The sequence below is a fragment of the Arvicanthis niloticus genome, chromosome 16, assembly GCF_011762505.2.
Source record: "Arvicanthis niloticus isolate mArvNil1 chromosome 16, mArvNil1.pat.X, whole genome shotgun sequence".
NCBI lineage: Eukaryota > Metazoa > Chordata > Mammalia > Rodentia > Muridae > Arvicanthis > Arvicanthis niloticus.
The window spans coordinates 60656535-60675526 of NC_047673.1; the positions used below are offsets into that span (position 1 = coordinate 60656535).

The following is an 18992-nucleotide window of genomic DNA, read 5'->3' on the forward strand; positions in this document are numbered from 1 at the left end:
TCAGAGGTTTAGTCCATTATCACGATGAGGTACATGGTTGCAGGCAGGCAGGCAGATGTGGTGCAGGAGAAGTAGCTGAGAGTTCTACATTGGTATCCACAGGCAGCAGGAAATGACACTGAGCCTGGCTTAAAGTTCACCTACAAATGTTGCGCAAGGACTGTTGAAATCTCAAGCCCACCCCCAGTGACTAACAAGGCATTTCCTAATCCTTACCAAGCAATTTCACTAACTGGGAGCTAAGCCTTTAAATATGTAAGCTTATGGGGACCATTTTCATTCACAATGCCACAATATTCTTTTTCATAGAAGAAATACTTAGGGGAATGACAACATAGCACAGTAGAAGAGCCTAACATTGTCCAGCACCACACACACACACACACACACACACACACAAATGTTCTTGGGTACTATTAGAACCAAGATCCTCTAGTTCCCCTTATCAGGTGACAGTCCCCTTGCAGTCTATCACTTGGGACAAATGTAGCCGACCTTTGCTACTTTGTGGATTCTTTTTTTCACCCTTTATTCCCTTTCCACACCCCCAGTTTTATCCTTATCAATGGATAGAAAGGATAGGAGAGAGAGCTATCTGGGAATCTAATTTCTTTTTGTTTGTAGCCAGTCTTTGCTACTTTGTGGGTTCTTTTTCCTACCCTTTACCCCTCCCATCACTAGATAGAAAGTAGGATAGAGAGAGCTGTGAATCTAATTTCTTGTTTCTTTGAGCATGACTACTAACAAACCACAACCAACCCCCCTGAATAACCACCAACCCCACCTATTAGGACTCCAGCATTTACATACTCTGAAAAAATTTACAGAATTCCAAATGTCATACACAGAAACTATCTGCACCTAGCAAAACTATGCCTCTGTTAGAACACAAGGTAAATCACAGCTGCAGTGAAGTAGCCCCATATCCCCACAACTGAATTATAATAAAAACATTATATTATTGTGTTTTTAAAGCACACCTGGGATTAAAACAAAAACATTCTTATAGTATGTCTGTTTTGTTTAAGAAACCAAAATTCCAGAATTCTCACTATGGACAAAGGTGTAAATCTGAGAAGATAGTAAAGTTAGGCTGTATCCATTCATTGTTTCTATTTTAACTTCGGGGACTGGAGAAATGTCTCAGTGGTAAGAGTGCATAGTGCTCACAGATTAGCCCAGTTGAGTTCCTTGCACCCACATTAGATGGCACACAACCTATAATGGGATACATCACCCACTGTTGGCTTCTGTGGACAGCTGCATGTACTCCCACACAGACAAGCATATGTAGATAATTTTAAAATATTTTAAGTTTTGAAATGTCTATGTATAAAAAGAATATTGTCTATGAAAGCAGTCTTTATGGTAAATTATGTTCTGCCAAATATCTTGACTTTCAACAAGTGACCAACTTCAACCTGATCAGAGGGTGAAGGACTCTATTTCCATCCTATGTCCCCATAATTTTTCTTCTTATCCTGATCCATGGACAGTGGTGGTACTGAGTCCTGAGAATGTGAGGTCTCTACTAAGTGTGTAAGGATTGCAATTGTGAGATACCGGGTTGATTTGGGGAATCAGTAGATATTCACTGAGCATACTTTGTGTCTAATGTCAGAAATATGGTAACAAAAGTCGGAACCTTAAGATAAATCTGAATGAGATTTTTTTTTTCCTATGGTGAAAAATGAGACCACAATTTAGTAACCTTTTTACACTGGCAGAAATAAAAGCACACACAGGGTTCCCAGCTGCTTAGATTTTCATTACCTGGGTGTGAGATACCCTGTACTATATCTGTACAGTGTCAGTGAAGGTTGGCTTAAACCAACAGGCCATTCTTCAGTGACAGGTGCTTGAGGGGGAGGTGCAGAGATGGAAAAAATAAAGAAGATAGGAAAGTTAGGATCAAGAGATCTTGCCTGACCTGATGGTTCATACAAAGCAAGTTTATTAAGAAGTACAGCACCTTATACTGTTTTCTGAGGGGAAATGGGACAAAATCAGAAGAAACTATCACACAGTAGGTTGGAGTTAGCAGGAAGCTAATCATGCAGAGTTACACAAAAGGAATGCAAGCTATCCCAAATGTAGCACCAAGCACACAGCAGCCTTGGGACTGATAATCACAGGCCATTAAGGGGAATACAGGCACCCATTGCATTCATTTCTAGAATAAGCATTCTAACACCAATGAGAGTGGAAGTGAGAGGCCAAATCTTTTAAGTTCAGATTCCATTTTGGAGAACCTGACCTAAGTTTAAACTCAGGTAAACTAGCAGGCTGACACCTAGTATTCATTTCCAAGTTGCCCCCCAACAAGACCCAAGCCTAGCTCCAATCTCTAGGCTTGTAGGAAGCCGCTGTTAGCGGTGGTATAATTCGCCATTCCAAGATGGCTCGGACATCGTGTCCTCTCCACTAGTAAACAATTAACTGCGCAGCTGCAAAGGCAGAAAGCCCGCCAAAGTCACTGGCCAATCCCGAGGCGTAATATTGGGTAATGAGTGAACAGCCAATCAGAAGTGAACACATCACTCTAGGGTGTATTTAAGCTGTGCCTCTTCCTGTCTTTGGCCCCTCCTCGGTCTTTCACGTTTGGTGATACCCGAATTCTGCCTCTCGTGTTTCTCTTCCACGGGCGGAGGGGACACGGGAGGTGCGCAGAACATAGGCTAATCACCAACAAGACCAGAGTTTCCAGGTTACACCCTCAATAAGACTCCTGTCTGTTTTGTGGGGATCGCTAACATTTCTCTGGCACAACAGCAGTGTTTTAAGTAAGTTACTAAACAAATCAATAAATAATATCTAATAATGGTCTTTTCTACCTTAACACTGGAAACTGAGCTATGTCTTCTAGAAGAGTAGCCAGTACTCTTAACCACCGAACCATCTCTCCAGCCCCTGAATCATTCTTATAGGAACTACTATTTATCTTTAACTGTAGATCCTGGCCTCCTCTGGTGTGGCAGCTCTTTGAATTTTTCCAGACTACCTTTCACTGGCAGTGCAATGATGTCATTCATTTGACTTTGTTCCACTATTTGCAGTGTCAGCAGATCATTTGGTGTTGTATTTAGGGTATCTCTCCAACACATGCTGCATAGTCTCACTAATGTGTTCAATGAAGATGTGGGTCAGCTCTCCCCACCATCCCTTGACTTCCAGGCCAGGCTGAGCCTATCCGTTAGTGGTACAGATCCTATCCCATGGACACCTGAAGGAGTGCCCTGACTATGGTGAGCTCTGGCTCTGGAATTGAAAGGAAGCAGCTCATCTGTCTTGCCAGTCACCACAACGTTGCAGGATATTTGATTAGGCTATGACCCTGGAGATTATGCTATTTACTTTAAAAACCTATTTTTAGTCATGGTGTGGCTCAGCCCCTAGCTCACACCTTTAATCCCTCTGGCTGGAATTCAGACTAGCCCTTAGGACACACATTTAATCCCAAATAATGAAGACAAAGTGAGTTTGTAGAAGGAAGCAGCCATGTGATGTCTAATTGAGTGGTAAACAAAGTGACAAAGCAGAGAAAGATTTGACAGAATCGGAAATGCCCAACTCTCAAGACAACAGAGAGGAAAGGGAAGCTACTTGAGGTACAGTGCAGAGAGAGGGGGAGGAGGCAGTTTTACCAGTAAAGTTTTACAGAGACAGGTTGAAGAGAGAACGAGCCAGAGAATGAGAACAAGCCAGAAGATTAGAACATATTGCCAGAGTTAGTTTTGTAAAGGGTCTGAGAATCACTGAAGAACGAGATCCCAGACTCAAATAGTATGCAAAAACAAATCCAAACCCTTGAATTTGAAATCAAAATAAATTTAGTACCATTTAAGAAATTATAACTTTAGCTTAATAACAATTATACAGATTTCTACCAATAGGTTATGGCTATGTAATTAATTACTGATACAAATTGGTATAGTTGTACTCTAATTGTATTTTGAGAGAAAGCTTGTTTTTTTATTTTAACAGGAAGGGTGATATGTAGCAGCATATTTTTCCCACAAGTTGGTAGGAGCTAAGGTAGGAGGAGTAAGGTGAGGAAGAGGAGGAGAAAGATGAAGAGCTAGGAGAGAGAGGACAAGAGAGAGGGGACTATGGAAGTGGACGTGCGTCTGCCTCTAGCAGTCAAAGGTAGTTGATAATCTAGGTTGGGTATTGGGTTACACCTCTAATTGTGTGGTCATCTTGTTATTGAGCATTACCAAATATATAAAACTTTTAGATAATCTAAGCATTAGAGTCTCATTCTTACCAGGCCCACATGGATGGCGGGATAGTCTGGGCACAGCCCAGCCTTTTGAAGACAGCATGGAAGATTGGCAGGGCCATCTTTCACGCTGGCATATTTTGGGTGCCAGGGCCGGTGTTTCTCGCTGTCCGATTCTAGCTGTGGTGCACGTGTGGTCTCTAGCCACTTCCAGCTGCGGAGCACTTTGCTTCAGGCCATGGCGCATTGCGGCCTGAACTAAGCAGAGCTGCCACCGCTTAGATGGTCCGCCCAAGAATAAGCCTATTTAAATTATTACTTCAACAGAGGCACTTATCCTTAGAGATGTCAATTCAGTCAAATAAAAGATATGTTTACACCACAACAACCCCGGAACTCCCCTTTACCTTTTCAGCATCTTTCTTTTTTCTTACCATTCCCTGTCATCCTCCTTAATTTCATTCATTTTTAACTCTATGTCTTAGTGCAAGTCACTCATGCTTATCCTTTTCTATAAATAATGGGGGTGTAGTAGTTGGCTTTAATCGATTTTAGAGCATCCCTGTTCATGGTTCGCTTTGTGTGCTGAACAGCTAGATACCGGGTTCTCTGCCTTCTAGTGTACAGACAACCACCGATGAAATATGGACACTACTTTGTAAGCAAATCTAGTCTGTTTTAAAAATTCTTTTAGCTTTAAAGACTGAGTATTTATAATTATGAATTGTGTGTATAGGTATGTAGGTTTGTGCACGTGAATGAAGGTACTGACAGATTCAAAGGTTGTCAAATCCTTTGGAGTTAGAGTTGTGAGCCTCCTGATGTGATGCTGGGAACTGAACTACAGTCCTCTGCAAGAGCAGCAAGCACTTTTATCCAGTGAGTCATCTCTGCAGCCCAAGATTTTATCTTTTATGTAGTTAATTTAGATATACATGAAGGGGTATTTGGACATGAAAGCACAACCTGCAGAGGCTAGAAAAGGGGCTTTCCTCAGTCCCACGGGACGTTGAACCGAGATCAGAAGACCTGGAAGAGAGAACTGAAGGACTGAAGGACGGGGGACACAAAGACTCTGTGTTAGTAGGCATGTATAGCTGACTTAGGCCTATGGCTGATTTAGGCCTTCAGTGTATAAGAAAGGTTGGTCCTTACAGGGACTATTATTTTTATTTTTATAATTATTATTGATAATGCCAAGATTAATCAATGACAACTATATGCATGTGGGTATGGGAACATTCACTGGGGGAAGGATAATGGACAGCCTGTCAGCAGCCATATCACTAACAAAAAGTGACTCTCCCTCAGCAGCCATCATCTGTCTGGACTTCCTCCAGCTGTGGTCAGCCTTAGGATTTTCTTCTCTCATCTATACTGGAGTTTGAACTGGCTTAATCTTGTGCAGGTCTTGTGTAGGTAACGATAGTTAATGTGAGTTGATGTGTGCAACCATGTCATGTCCAGAAGACATAATTTCACACTCTCCTCTGAAAGATCAAGATCAAAGAGACCATGAATACTAAAATGAGGAACAAGAAAGGACTCAGTTTATTCAGGAAGCAGAGTGCAAAGTCTTTATTCTTAGCCATATTATTCTCTTCCAGCTCTGATTGCAAAATGCATAGTGCATAAGACAACAATCTATAATGTTTGCTTTTTTTCTTACTGGACAAAGATCCACTTTTTATATATTACTAAACTGAGCCTTTCCCAGAAGATAATTGTGAAAAACATGATGTCTGGCCATGGAAATACCTGTTAGAGTGTGAAGGCGGCATTCTGCCAGAACTCTGCAAACATCCTCTTGTTTTCAAGAGACATCTGGCAAGTGCATTGTCCTGGCATGATGTCAGCTCAGCAAACTTTCATTTCTTCTTTTTGTTTAGTTATATTTTGTAACGTAATATTGAATACAGCTGCTCAATGTTGAGTTATTTCTTGATATCAAAGGGATATTTTTCCAGACTATTAAAAATAATAAAAACAAGCAAACAATCAATATAAACATCACAGCATATAAGGAGCTTGCAATATGAAGTTTATTAAATGGATTTAACTTCCCCAGCCATCAGCAACACCCTCCAATAATATATCACCTGTCTATGTATTTGTTCTGCAAATGTAATATCAGACTGTAATTTCAATATTTCCTGAGTCATATTACCATGATTTAATAAATGTTTTCTAACCTTATCCTAAGGGCTCATTCAAATGCACAGTAGTTAGACTGAGTCTCATTCCCATCACATCTTAGAGATGACTGTCTCTGTGAGCTAACAGAGTTCTCACCTGTTCTAACCACAGCCAATTCCAGGTCAGCACACAGCATCTTATTTACATGTCTTTGAGTGTTTCACCATTTTTCTGAATCAGAATGTCAATTTTGACTCTAATGTACATTCTGAGTGCTCTGATACAGGGCTGCTGCAGCAGTGGCAGCAGTGACCGTGATAGCAACAATCCCCAACACAGTGTCAGTAATTAGTCCAACCATTCTTCTAGTTCTTTTCTTTATGTGATCCAATATACAATAAAGCATAGATGTGGAAGGAGATTCTTCCCAGGCTCAGTCTGTCTGTACAAGCATCCAGACACTAATCCAGGCTCAAAGTGCACAACTGTTCTGGGCGCTCACATTAACAGGAGCACTAGTATTTAAGCATGTATATAAAGGAAAACTGGAACAAGTCACATATACTTCAGATTGATTCCATGTAGTGTCTCCAACCATAAAGAAATAAGGTGAACACAGGACATGATATTATGAAATACATTTTTCATAAAAGAAAACATAGTATCACTGTCAGTATTTTTTCATATGTTCTCTTTCCAGGCCCAAATGTTAGCCAACCCTGATATTGGTCTTCACAGGTGTTTCTGAGTAACTCCTCCCTCCATATGAGGGGAGGGAGAGGACACCCATGCTACAGCAACCTCTCAGGCCCTTTATTATGACTTGGTGATGGTATATTACAGAACCATTTCAAGTCTTTGCCTTCCCATTTGGTTTGAACAGAACCTACAGGGCTCTAAGCTATGACACCACCACAGGAAGTATTGATAAGAGCTCACAACTCTGATCCAGACAACAGGAATGAAGTGATGAAAGAATGGTTAGTAATATTTCATTTAAACTCTTTAGATGCAAAAATGAACAGGTTCTTTTTCCTTCATTTTCTGTTCCACTATGAATAATAATAATAATAACTATTTCCTAAATAAATCTTTCAAACAATGAACTTCATGCCCAATACAAATAGGATGCCCTCCTACTCCTATTTCATAAGTTTAAATTTAAACCCTCTTCATTAGGAACCCAAAAAACCCTCTGCTGTCATAGAGTCCTCCAATTAGAGTCATTAGTATAAATTGGAATTAGTGGGACCCCCCCGCCACATCCTCCCCCAGCACACCACTCAGTTTAAGGAACAGTTAGGGATATAAGCCCAGCAAGAAAAATTCTTTGCCTCACTGCTTGCACAGTGGTTCTCTCTAACATGGCCAGGAACAAGATTCAGGGTTTTATTTTGTCCCAGCTTATGAACCATCTCTTCTCTTTCATTGGCTAATATTTTTCAGCTGCTCCCAGGTAGGAAAGGTATACTTCATTGTGGAAGTTAATTGTTTTATAGTTGTTTTAAATGTCTGACCCAAAGTCAGATGAGCCATTTGTTCAGTAGGCAAGTCAGGGTCAAACAGTGGTCACTTGCTCAGCTCTCAGTTTCAGCAATTGTTCTGAAAACCAGTGATCACCTGAATCTGTGAAAACATAAGCATACCTTTTCCCTATTTATAACATTTCCTTTTTCACTTGCAGGGTCTTTCTCTTTATGTCTAATAGACTGTGGTATATTACTATCAATAGTTTCTCCAATAATAGATTACCGATAAATTTTAGCTGGCATAAGTGCATTGTCTTTACAATTCAATTTTTTAAAAGCATTATTTATTTATTTATTTTATGTATATGAATACACTGTCAATGTCTTCAGGCACACTAGAAGAGGGCATCAGATCCCATTACAGACGGTCGTGAGCTACAATGTGGTTGCTGGGAATTGAACTCAGGACCTCTGGAAGAGCAGTCAGTGCTCTTAACTGCTGAGCCATCTCTCCAGCCCCGTCAATTCATATTTTTTACAGTAAATAATGAGTCTAATATGATGTTCTTAGGATTAAAGTCTGTCTTTCCCCCTCTGTGTTTAGTTAATATCTCTTTTAATGTTCTATTATATATTTTAGTGATGGCCTGTCCTTGAGACTTATACAGGATATCAATAATATGCTTAGTATTCCAACATTTTAAAACTTTAAATGTTTGTGGTTAAACATTTCAAACAAATTCATTTTTAATTGGTTGAGGGATACCCATGACATTAAAAACTACTTCTAAGTGTAATATAGCTGATGAAGACTTTTTATTACTTAATGTAGTGTGTGGAGGGCAAAAAAAAAAAGGCCTTGTGCGCACAGATAAGCACTAGAGAACCCAGGAAACTTAAACACAGCTTACATCTTAAATGGAATGAGGTATACAGCTGCCCTTCTTGGAATGCCAGGAATGATGTGGTTTTACATTATCGGGGGTCCAGCTTCGACACAGGATCAGAGTTCTCAACTGGAAGCAGGGATATCTGCTCTAGGACTCCCACACCACACACTTCTGTGTGCTCTCCTTTCACTCTCTCACACACACACACCACACACACACCTACCTCACATATAACACACACACACACACACACACACACACACACACACACACACACACCATGTGCTCTCCTTTCACTCACACACACACACCCCAAACATTCTCTCCTCACACTGTCTTTCACACCACACTCCACACTCCCCTGCCCCTTTAACTTGACCCAGTGTTTTATTGTTATTCCAAAAGGAGGCAGAAAAAAAAAAAAGACATCATATAATCACTGCCAAATCAAATTCAAAAAATGACCTCAAAGAATTAAGAATTATAATTGTTCCCCAAAGTTTCAAGCTTCCCCTATTCCCAGGAATAATTATAAACTTATCACTATTTAAACTTTAACTTTTGACTTAATGATATTTTAGAGCTCAGAGCCCTGAGGTGAGCTACATGCAGTTTCCTGTGAGGCTCTAATGATAAATGACATGAGCAAAGCTGCCAGGCAGTGGCCAGAAAGAGTCAAGTTAACCCTTAACTCAGCAGTCTAGCTAGTGCTAGCTGTCTGCTTCTGTACATTGCACACAATGACTCTCCTAAGAGTCCAGTGTTTTAACTTAGTTTTACTACTATAAAGTTTTATGTATTACAACTTGCTTATCTATGCATTTCCAAAGGAGACCAGGAACCCCTCTCAAATGTCGTGCAAAACTCATTTCATAACTTTAATAGTTTTTTCCTGAGTCAAAGTATTCCATGTTTGTGTTCCCTTATTTTATTTTTCCCTTATCCCATGATTATGTCTCTCATACTAATGTTTTTTCATAATTCTAATAAATTCTTTCACTTTCTGGTAATGAACCCTATATGATTCTAGCAGTACATGGCTCTGTTTCATTTCCTAATATTTCTGAATATGATTTATTCAAACTTTCTTTTAACGAGGTAGGTGCTGCCCTCTCCAGTGGTGCCTGTTCACAGTGTCCAAGACAAATAGAAGCTGTCACTCCTGCAGAAATGTGACAAGAAATTTGCAAAATAAAAAGCTGCAATGGTACCTACTTCATAATGTTCTAACAATCAAAGGTGGTTTCCTAAAACTATGATCTATGGATACACTCTTCAGAATAAGAGGTGGCTTCGATCTGGCTTTTCAGTTAGCACCACCTAAAGAAATGTTTATCAAGAACGCACCAAGACAGGTGCTGAATGACATGACTACCAAGCTCTCTTCAGATGCTCTTGCATTCAGAATTTGCAACAGCTCCATGTACCTGTGGTCAAACAGTGACATAAACACAGGAGAGCTGACTGATGGCTCTGCTTGTAAGAATGCAGTGCACTTCATTCAATTTGATCAAGAGGAGGATACAAAGCAAAAATTCATTTAAAAGAAAGGCAAAAAGTTAACTGACATGTAACAAATAGTAAACATAGATCTCATGCTGGAAATTTTGACCCCGCTGGGAGCCATAGCCTCCATCATTGAAAGGGAAAATGAAGAACACCACTACATGAATATGAACTTGCCAATTGATGTTGTCTCTGTTGCTCCAGCAGAAACATGGGGAAAAGTGCACAAACTTCTGGTGGATGCAATTCTTAATCAATTAGCTGATGTGAAAAAAAAATGCATCTTGAGATATATGGAAGGAACGTCTATTGTGGTCCCTGAACCATTGCACTTTCTATTGCCAGGGGAAACGAATCTTGTAACAGTTTTATATCCATCAGGAATCCCAGATGATCAGCTACAAGTTTATCGACAGGAGTTACATGATCTCTTCAGTCTGCCTCAAGACAGACCTTATTTCAAAAGGGTCAATGCTTATCAGTTTCCACATGAAGTATATAAATATGGCTATATCAGAAACCCACACACTCATCTGATGTAGAGGGTAGTATGATTTGTGTGGTCCAGGGCACCTATGCTTATCATTACTATATGCAAGATTGGATAGATGACAATGGCTGGAGCTGTGCTTAAAGGTCCCTCCAGACTATCTGCTCATGGTTCAGACATCAGGGTTACACAGAAAGGTCCATCCCAACACACAGGGAAATTCAGCAGGCTCTAGTTGATGCCGGTGACAAGCCAACAGCATTTGTTGGATCACCGCAATGGATTGGGTCTATTGAAGTACAACTGGTACTAAAACCAACTGATTGGTGTAATTTCGAAAATATTGTTTGTACTCTCCCCCCATGAGCAAGCCTGAAGAGACCTTGGTTACCACAACAAGGTCAAGTGACGGGATCTAGGTGGAGTTACCCACCTTGGTTTCCCGGAACACAGCAGAACTGCCCCTGGGCTTGCCTTGAGGCATCTCCGGCCGTGACCTGGAATGGACTATGGATTATCCCACCCATCTGAAACCAGGAGGGGTTGTGGGTTGGGTCTTCCCCTTTAAATTGAGAGCCGAACATTAAAGCTTTGGGCCTTGATCAGAGAACTTTGTCTTGGCCTCATCTCTTCTCGCCCTCCAGCCCCTTTCATTCCCAGCCCCCCTTTCAGGTGAACCCAGTTGACTTGTGGCCGCGGGCGGCTACAGAGTGGCGCCCAACGTGGGGCTTGAAAACGGGGGACCGAGCTGAGGAAAGCTGTCTTAGGTGGAGCTCCACGGTAAACAGGACTAAAAAGGTATCCCACACACTTAGGAAGTAGCAAACGGTATTGAAGCTAGCGCTAGTTAAATTTTGAAGGCCGTGTTTGCAGGAAGTGTGTTTTGGGGGATAGGTCTAGGTCAGATAGGTGTTGACCCGACGCCTATTCTGCCTAGGGGGTGACAGCGAATTATGGGCCAGGAGAATTCTAAAAGGGCGTTTGCCTGCAGCCTTCGAGAGCTGCTTCAGACGGGAGGAGCTGGGTTGTCAGATAGTGTGTTGGAAGATTTTTTGGCAGAGGTAGATTCATGCTGCCCATGGTTCCCTCGAGAAGGAACGTTGAACAAAAAGACCTGGGAGACGGTCGGAGAGGTTTTGAAAACCACCAGGGCAGATTATAACACCCTCTGTCTTTGGAAACTGGTAAAAGATGCTATTGATAATAAAACAGATAAAGAGACCTCGCAGGTGTTAGCTATTGCCCAGGCACAGCTTGAAGAGTTCCAAGAACACCCATCAGAAAGCCCTTGTACAAAAAGGGGCACTCTCAACCCTACATCAGGGAAATGTAGACCTAGTACACCTTCTCCAGCTCAGATAAAAGAATTCGGAAACTCTGGTAATAAATCAGAGCTAGAGAAAGGAGCTGATTTGAAAATAGGGGGTTCCAAATGCCACGAGGAATGGCCCCCTCCCTATGCACCTTCTGCTCCACCTAGGGTCCTTGATGCAGCAGAAGCTGCCCAGATGGACATGAAGGCATATAAATTAGAGATGGAAATTAAACTGCAGAGATTGACTAACGAGCTACAGGAGTTAAAGTGTCAGTCAGGTGCAAAAAGGATCGATGATTCTGGGATACGTCAATCGCCATTAGAAAGAGCTGTGAGTCAGGCTCGCAGGGATGGGCAGGATACATCTGACTTGTTAGCGTTTCCTGTAGTGGAAGTAGTTGATCAACAGAACCAAAGAACTAGACAATATCAGGCATTGGAGTTTAAAGTGATAAAAGAGTTGAAAACTTCGGTTTCTCAATATGGGCCTACGGCGCCCTTCACACAAGCTTTATTGGATACTGTGGTAGAATCAAATTTAACACCCCAAGATTGGAAAACTTTGTGTAAGGCTACTTTGTCAGGAGGAGATTACTTGCTTTGGAGCTCAGAATGGCGTGAGGCTAGTAAGAAAACTGCCGCGATGAATGCTCAGGCAGGTAATCCTATTTGGGACTTGAACATGCTTTTAGGAGAAGGTCAATATGAAGGGAATGCTAATCAGGTCGAGCTGCCTCCAGGTGTGTACGCACAGATTGCAATGGCTGCTCGCCGTGCTTGGAATCAGTTACCTACTAAAGGGGATGTTAATGGGAGTTTATCCAGCATCAAGCAGGGTCCTGATGAATTATTCCAGGACTTCGTGGACAGGCTGCAAAAGACAGCTGGTAGAATTTTTGGAGATCCTCAGTCAGGAATTCCTTTTGTTACACAGCTGGCCTATGAGAACGCTAATGCAGCTTGCCGCGCGGCTATCAGGCCTTACAAGGCAAAGACAGATTTACATGGATACATTCGTCTTTGTGCTGAAATTGGGCCCTCTTACAATCAGGGTCTGGCCATGGCCGCTGCTTTTCAGGGGACCACTATACATGCAATGCTTGCACAGAACTGTAAAGATAGAAGATGTTATAAATGTGGAGATACAGGTCATTTTAAAGGTGACTGTCCCAGGAGAAAGGGCGTGGACTATCAACCAGGTCGCATGTCAGGAATTTGTCCTCGGTGCAAGAAGGGTCGTCATTGGGCTAACAAATGTAATGCTAAAACAGATAATCAGGGCCGTCCCTTGTCGGGAAACGAGTGGTGGGGCCAGCCCTAGGCCCCCAGGAATCCACAGCCAACAGCTTATGGGGCCATGAAGCTGTTGCCAAGTCAGGGAAATCTATTTCAGAACTTATTAGAGCAACCCCAGGAAGTGCAGGATTAGACCTTAGTTCCACTACCCATGCTGTACTGACACCAGAAATGGGAGTTCAGACGTTGCCTACAGGAGTTTTTGGGCCCTTGCCTCCAGGGACTTGGGGATTACTTATAGGCCGAAGCAGTAGTATTGTAAAAGGATTGCAAATTTATCCAGGTGTTATAGATAGTGATTATGAGGGAGAGATTAAGATCATGGCTGCTTCCCCCCAGGGCGTGATAACTGTGCCTGCTGATAAGAGAATTGCTCAACTTGTTTTGGTTCCTCTGCATCCACTCCCTTCCAAGTTTGTTAAGAATGAGAGAGGACAGGATTGTTTTGGTTCTTCTGATGTGTATTGGGTTCAATCTATTACTAATGAGAGACCTACTCTTAAGTTAACAATTGAGGGAAAAAGTTTTGAGGGTCTCATGGATACAGGAGCTGACATCACGATCGTGAGAAGACAGGACTGGCCTTCAGCTTGGCCTTTGTCTGATACGCTCACGAACCTTCAGGGAATTGGCTATGCTAACAATCCAAAACGGAGTTCTAAACTCCTAACTTGGAGAGATGAAGAGGGGAATTCAGGACAAATTCAGCCCTATGTGATGCCGAAATTGCCTGTCACCCTCTGGGGAAGAGATCTTTTGTCACAGATGGGTCTTATGATGTGCAGCCCTAATGAAACAGTGACTAGACAAATGCTAAGACAAGGATTTTTGCCTGGCCAAGGACTAGGAAGAGAAGGGCAAGGTATTAAAACCTTTAAAGCGTCCGAGCCTCATACTAACTCTAGAGGCTTAGGGTATTTTCCATAATGGCCACTGTCTTGCCTGCATCCCATGCAGATAAAATTCAATGGCTTAATAACGTCCCAGTGTGGGTTGATCAGTGGTCATTGTCTAAAGAAAAAGTAGAAGCTGCTTCATTGCTTGTGCAGGAGCAATTAGAGGCAGGGCATATAGTAGAATCTCAGTCACCTTGGAACACTCCAATATTTGTTATCAAGAAAAAATCTGGGAAATGGCGATTGTTGCAAGATCTAAGAAAGGTTAATGAAACCATGGTACCTATGGGAGCTCTACAATCTGGGCTGCCATCTCCAGTGGCCATTCCCAAAGGGTTTCATAAAATAATAGTAGATTTGAAAGATTGTTTTTTCACTATTCCCTTGCATCCTCGGGATTGCAAGAGATTTGCTTTCAGTGTTCCTTCTGTTAATTTCAAGGAGCCAATGAAAAGGTATCAATGGGTAGTTCTTCCTCAGGGCATGGCTAATAGCCCTACATTATGTCAAAAATTTGTGGCACAAGCCATTGAGCCTGTAAGACGGCAATGGCCAATGATGTACATCAGCCATTACACAGATGACATTCTTTTAGGTGGGAAGGATCCTCAGGAGTTGCTTCTATGCTATAGAGATTTACAGCAAGCATTAGCTGATAAAGGTTTACAAATAGCTCCTGAAAAGGTACAAACTCAGGAGCCTTATGATTATTTAGGCTTTAGGCTTACAAATCAAGCCATTTGTCCCCAGAAGATAATCATCCGCAGGGACTGTCTAAAAACTCTAAATGATTTTCAAAAGCTGTTAGGTGATATCAATTGGCTTCGTCCCTACTTAAAGCTTACAACAGGAGAATTGAAACCTTTATTTGATATTCTCAAGGGGAGTGCTGATCCTACCTCCCCTCGATCCTTAAACCCAGAAGGATTGTTGGCCTTACAACAAGTAGAAAGAGCCATTGAGGAACAATTTGTTACTTACATAGATTATTCCTCACCTTTACATTTGTTAATTTTTAATACAACTTACACACCTACAGGATTGTTGTGGCAAAAGGCTCCCCTCATGTGGATACATTCAAAGTTATCCCCTAAACGTAACATCCTACCGTATTATGAGGCAGTAGCCCATATGATTGTACTTGGAAGGAAACAGGCAGTGACTTATTTTGGCAAAGAGCCAGACACCATTATTCAGCCTTTTAGTGCAGATCAAAATACTTGGTTAAAGCAACATAGTACAGATTGGTTGCTTGCTCAAATAGGATTTAATGGCATTATAGACAATCATTATCCTCCAGATAAATTGATACAGTTTTTAAATGTACACGAGGTTATATTTCCTAACATGACTTCTTTGCAGCCTTTACATAATGCTCTTTTAATATTTACTGATGGATCCTCTAAAGGACGAGCAGGGTACCTCTTAAATAATCAACAGGTAGTCATAGAGACGCCTGGACTCTCTGCTCAACTAGCAGAACTGACAGCAGTTCTAAATGTTTTTCAGTCGGTAAGTGATGCTTTTAACCTCTTTACTGATAGCCTATATGTAGCTCAGTCTGTCCCTTTGTTAGAAACTTGTGGAGTATTGCAGTTCAATACTCGAGCCGGATCTTTGTTTTCTCGACTACAAAACCTCATTCTTACCAGAAAAAATCCCTTTTATATTGGCCATATAAGAGCTCATTCTGGTCTTCCTGGGCCTTTAGCTGCTGGCAATGATTGTGTTGACAGAGCTTTAATAGGAGAAGCATTAATTTTGGATCCTGTTGCTCTGGCTAAGCGAGATCATGAAAAGTTTCATCTCTCTAGTCACACTTTAAGGCTCAGACATAAGATTACTAAGGAGCAAGCTAGAATGATTGTAAAACAGTGTCCTAACTGTCTTACCTTATCCCCGGCTCCCCATTTAGGCGTTAATCCAAGAGGCCTTAAGCCCAATCATATTTGGCAAATGGATGTAACCCATTATGCAGAATTTGGAAAATTGAAATATATACATGTCTGTATTGACACTTGCTCAGGATTCCTTTTTGCTTCTCTACATACAGGAGAAGCCTCTAGAAATGTAATTGATCATTGCCTACAAGCCTTTAATTCTATGGGATTGCCTAAAGTTCTCAAAACAGACAATGGGCCAGCTTATACTGGTAACAACTTTACTTCCTTTTGTAAAGAATTTGGTATTGAACATAAAACTGGAATTCCTTATAACCCAATGGGACAGGGAATCGTTGAACGTGCACATCGCACTCTAAAAAATTGGCTTATTAAAACTAAAGGGGGAGAGTTATACCCTCCAAGGTCACCAAAAGCACATCTTGCTTTTGTGTTATTTGTTTTAAATTTTCTGCAAACTGATGTTAAAGGTCAGTCTGCGGCAGATCGCCACTGGCATCCAGTCACTTCCAGGTCATTTGCCAGGGTCAAATGGAGAGACCCCCTAACTAATTCTTGGAATGGTCCTGACCCTGTCTTAATTTGGGGTCGTGGATCAGTCTGTATTTTTTCAGAAAAAGAAAATGGAGCCCGATGGCTGCCTGAAAGATTGGTCCGTCAAGTAGACACAGATCTTGAGCCTAATAATTATGATTCTGATAATGAAGAATCTGATAACAAATCTAGTCAGTGTTAGCCATGGAGGACCCAAGACTCTAGATAAGGTTGTTACTCTATCCAGGGTGTTCCCAAGTCTCATCTCCACCCAACCTAAAAGAGGGGACTTCCGCCCCTAGACCAAGCAGAGAGGGACCACCCAGAACCCCCTCTGTCTGGCAATCTGAATTCTTGCTAAGGCTGCGAGGCTAAGCACTGCAAGGGAATATAAATAAAAGTTAAAAATATGTTTCTGGGTTCCCTGAGGGACAAGCCTGACTGCATAGGGGTTGATGTCAAAAGTATCCCCTCTCCAGGAAAAAGACATCAGGACGGGTATGACCTTCAGGCCTTACTGGACAACGACAGGAGGACTGGAGCTATTACAAGGTTCCCTTTAATTATTGGAGGTCAGGCCTCTATCCCCGCCTGGGTAAGATGAGAATTGCCATGGTCCTTCTATAATTGGAAAAGAGAGGAGACTTCAGGGACAGCCCTGCTTAACTCTGAAGGCCTAAAATCAGCTATAAGCCTAAAATTCAGCAATAGGCCTGGCTTATTTGCCCACTCAGAGTCTTAGGTCTCCATGGAAAAACACTGAAACAGAGGGCTATGAATTATTGTAAACAGACAGCCTTTGTTGAAATCTACCAGCCTGAGTAGTCATAGACTTTGTATCTGATCCCTGTCAACCAGCAGTTGGACTAGATACTAAAACAGTTCCACCTTCAACCTTATTTCCTACCTGGCTTGGATAATCATATTGCTGTTAACGTTTGAACCTTGTGTCTCAAGCAGATAAGTTGCCTTCACATAAAGATCTCTCCCAACAAGCCCAGCTACTCCGCACCTCAGATGGGATGAAATCGTGTACCTCACACAGCTGCTTCTACTGGACCTGTTCCTCCTGACCTATCCTCAGATGGGCTCCATAAACCCTGGACAGCAGGACACAGCCGACTCTCCTATATCCCCCATACCCATTCTTCTAGGTTCCCCCTAGAGATACGTCGCCCCCAATGTCAGCAGGAAGTAGCCAGATATCACGACGACGACCCTATTCCTGTTTCACCTCTCTCTTTTCTTTTTAAGTTAACTAAAACGGGGGAAACTGTACTCTCCCCCCATGAGCAAGCCTGAAGAGACCTTGGTTACCACAACAAGGTCAAGTGACGGGATCTAGGTGGAGTTACCCACCTTGGTTTCCCGGAACACAGCAGAACTGCCCCTGGGCTTGCCTTGAGGCATCTCCGGCCGTGACCTGGAATGGACTATGGATTATCCCACCCATCTGAAACCAGGAGGGGTTGTGGGTTGGGTCTTCCCCTTTAAATTGAGAGCCGAACATTAAAGCTTTGGGCCTTGATCAGAGAACTTTGTCTTGGCCTCATCTCTTCTCGCCCTCCAGCCCCTTTCATTCCCAGCCCCCCTTTCAGGTGAACCCAGTTGACTTGTGGCCGCGGGCGGCTACAATTGTTTGTCAGCCAAGGTTCAGAAATGGCTTCTCAAGGACGGGAACTAGCCAACCATTTGCAGACTGTGGGCACCCCAGTAACGATTGGGGGAGGAGTATTGGCTCACACAATACTAGGTAGGAGTCACAGGGAATGAAACTACAGGGCAGATCAAATTCCTGATTCTAGACCCACACTATACAGATGCTGAAGACCTGCAAGTTATGCTGGAAAAGAACTGGTGTGGATGGAAGAGTCCAGACCTTTGGAACAAGGATGAACACTATAAATTAATGTCTTCCTCAACGACCAAATACTCTTTAAATTATCTTGGAGCTAAGACTATACGTATAAAAGAGCTGTTCTAGTGTTAATAAAAGTATTATTTTAAATAAAAAAATTCTTTTAAGTCAAACGTTAATCTGGAACTACCATTGTGCAGTTACTGCATTGTTTCCAAGATGAGAACACACAGCATGCACCTGGGCCATTAGGACTGTGCTGTGCTGGGCCCCGTGCCTCAATTTTTGATTAAGAATCATTACATCAGGGAACATCTAGTTTCACAAAATTCACCAGATCAAAAGAGAAAGAAATAGGAAGATCAGATATAATAATTATACATACCAAGGACAACTAAAAAACAGATAAAATCTATAAAATAAATAAAATCTATAAAGCCATTTTCCGGGGCTAAGGTTAGGAGAAATGGGAACAACAT

At 41.9% G+C, this 18992-nt stretch overlaps 1 pseudogene; it reads left to right on the top strand.

Annotated features, from left to right (window-relative positions):
- The first annotated feature begins 57 nt into the window (after nt 1-57).
- Nucleotides 58-18595, top strand: LOC117721278 (ufm1-specific protease 2-like; annotated as a pseudogene).
- The last annotated feature ends 397 nt before the right edge of the window (nt 18596-18992 follow it).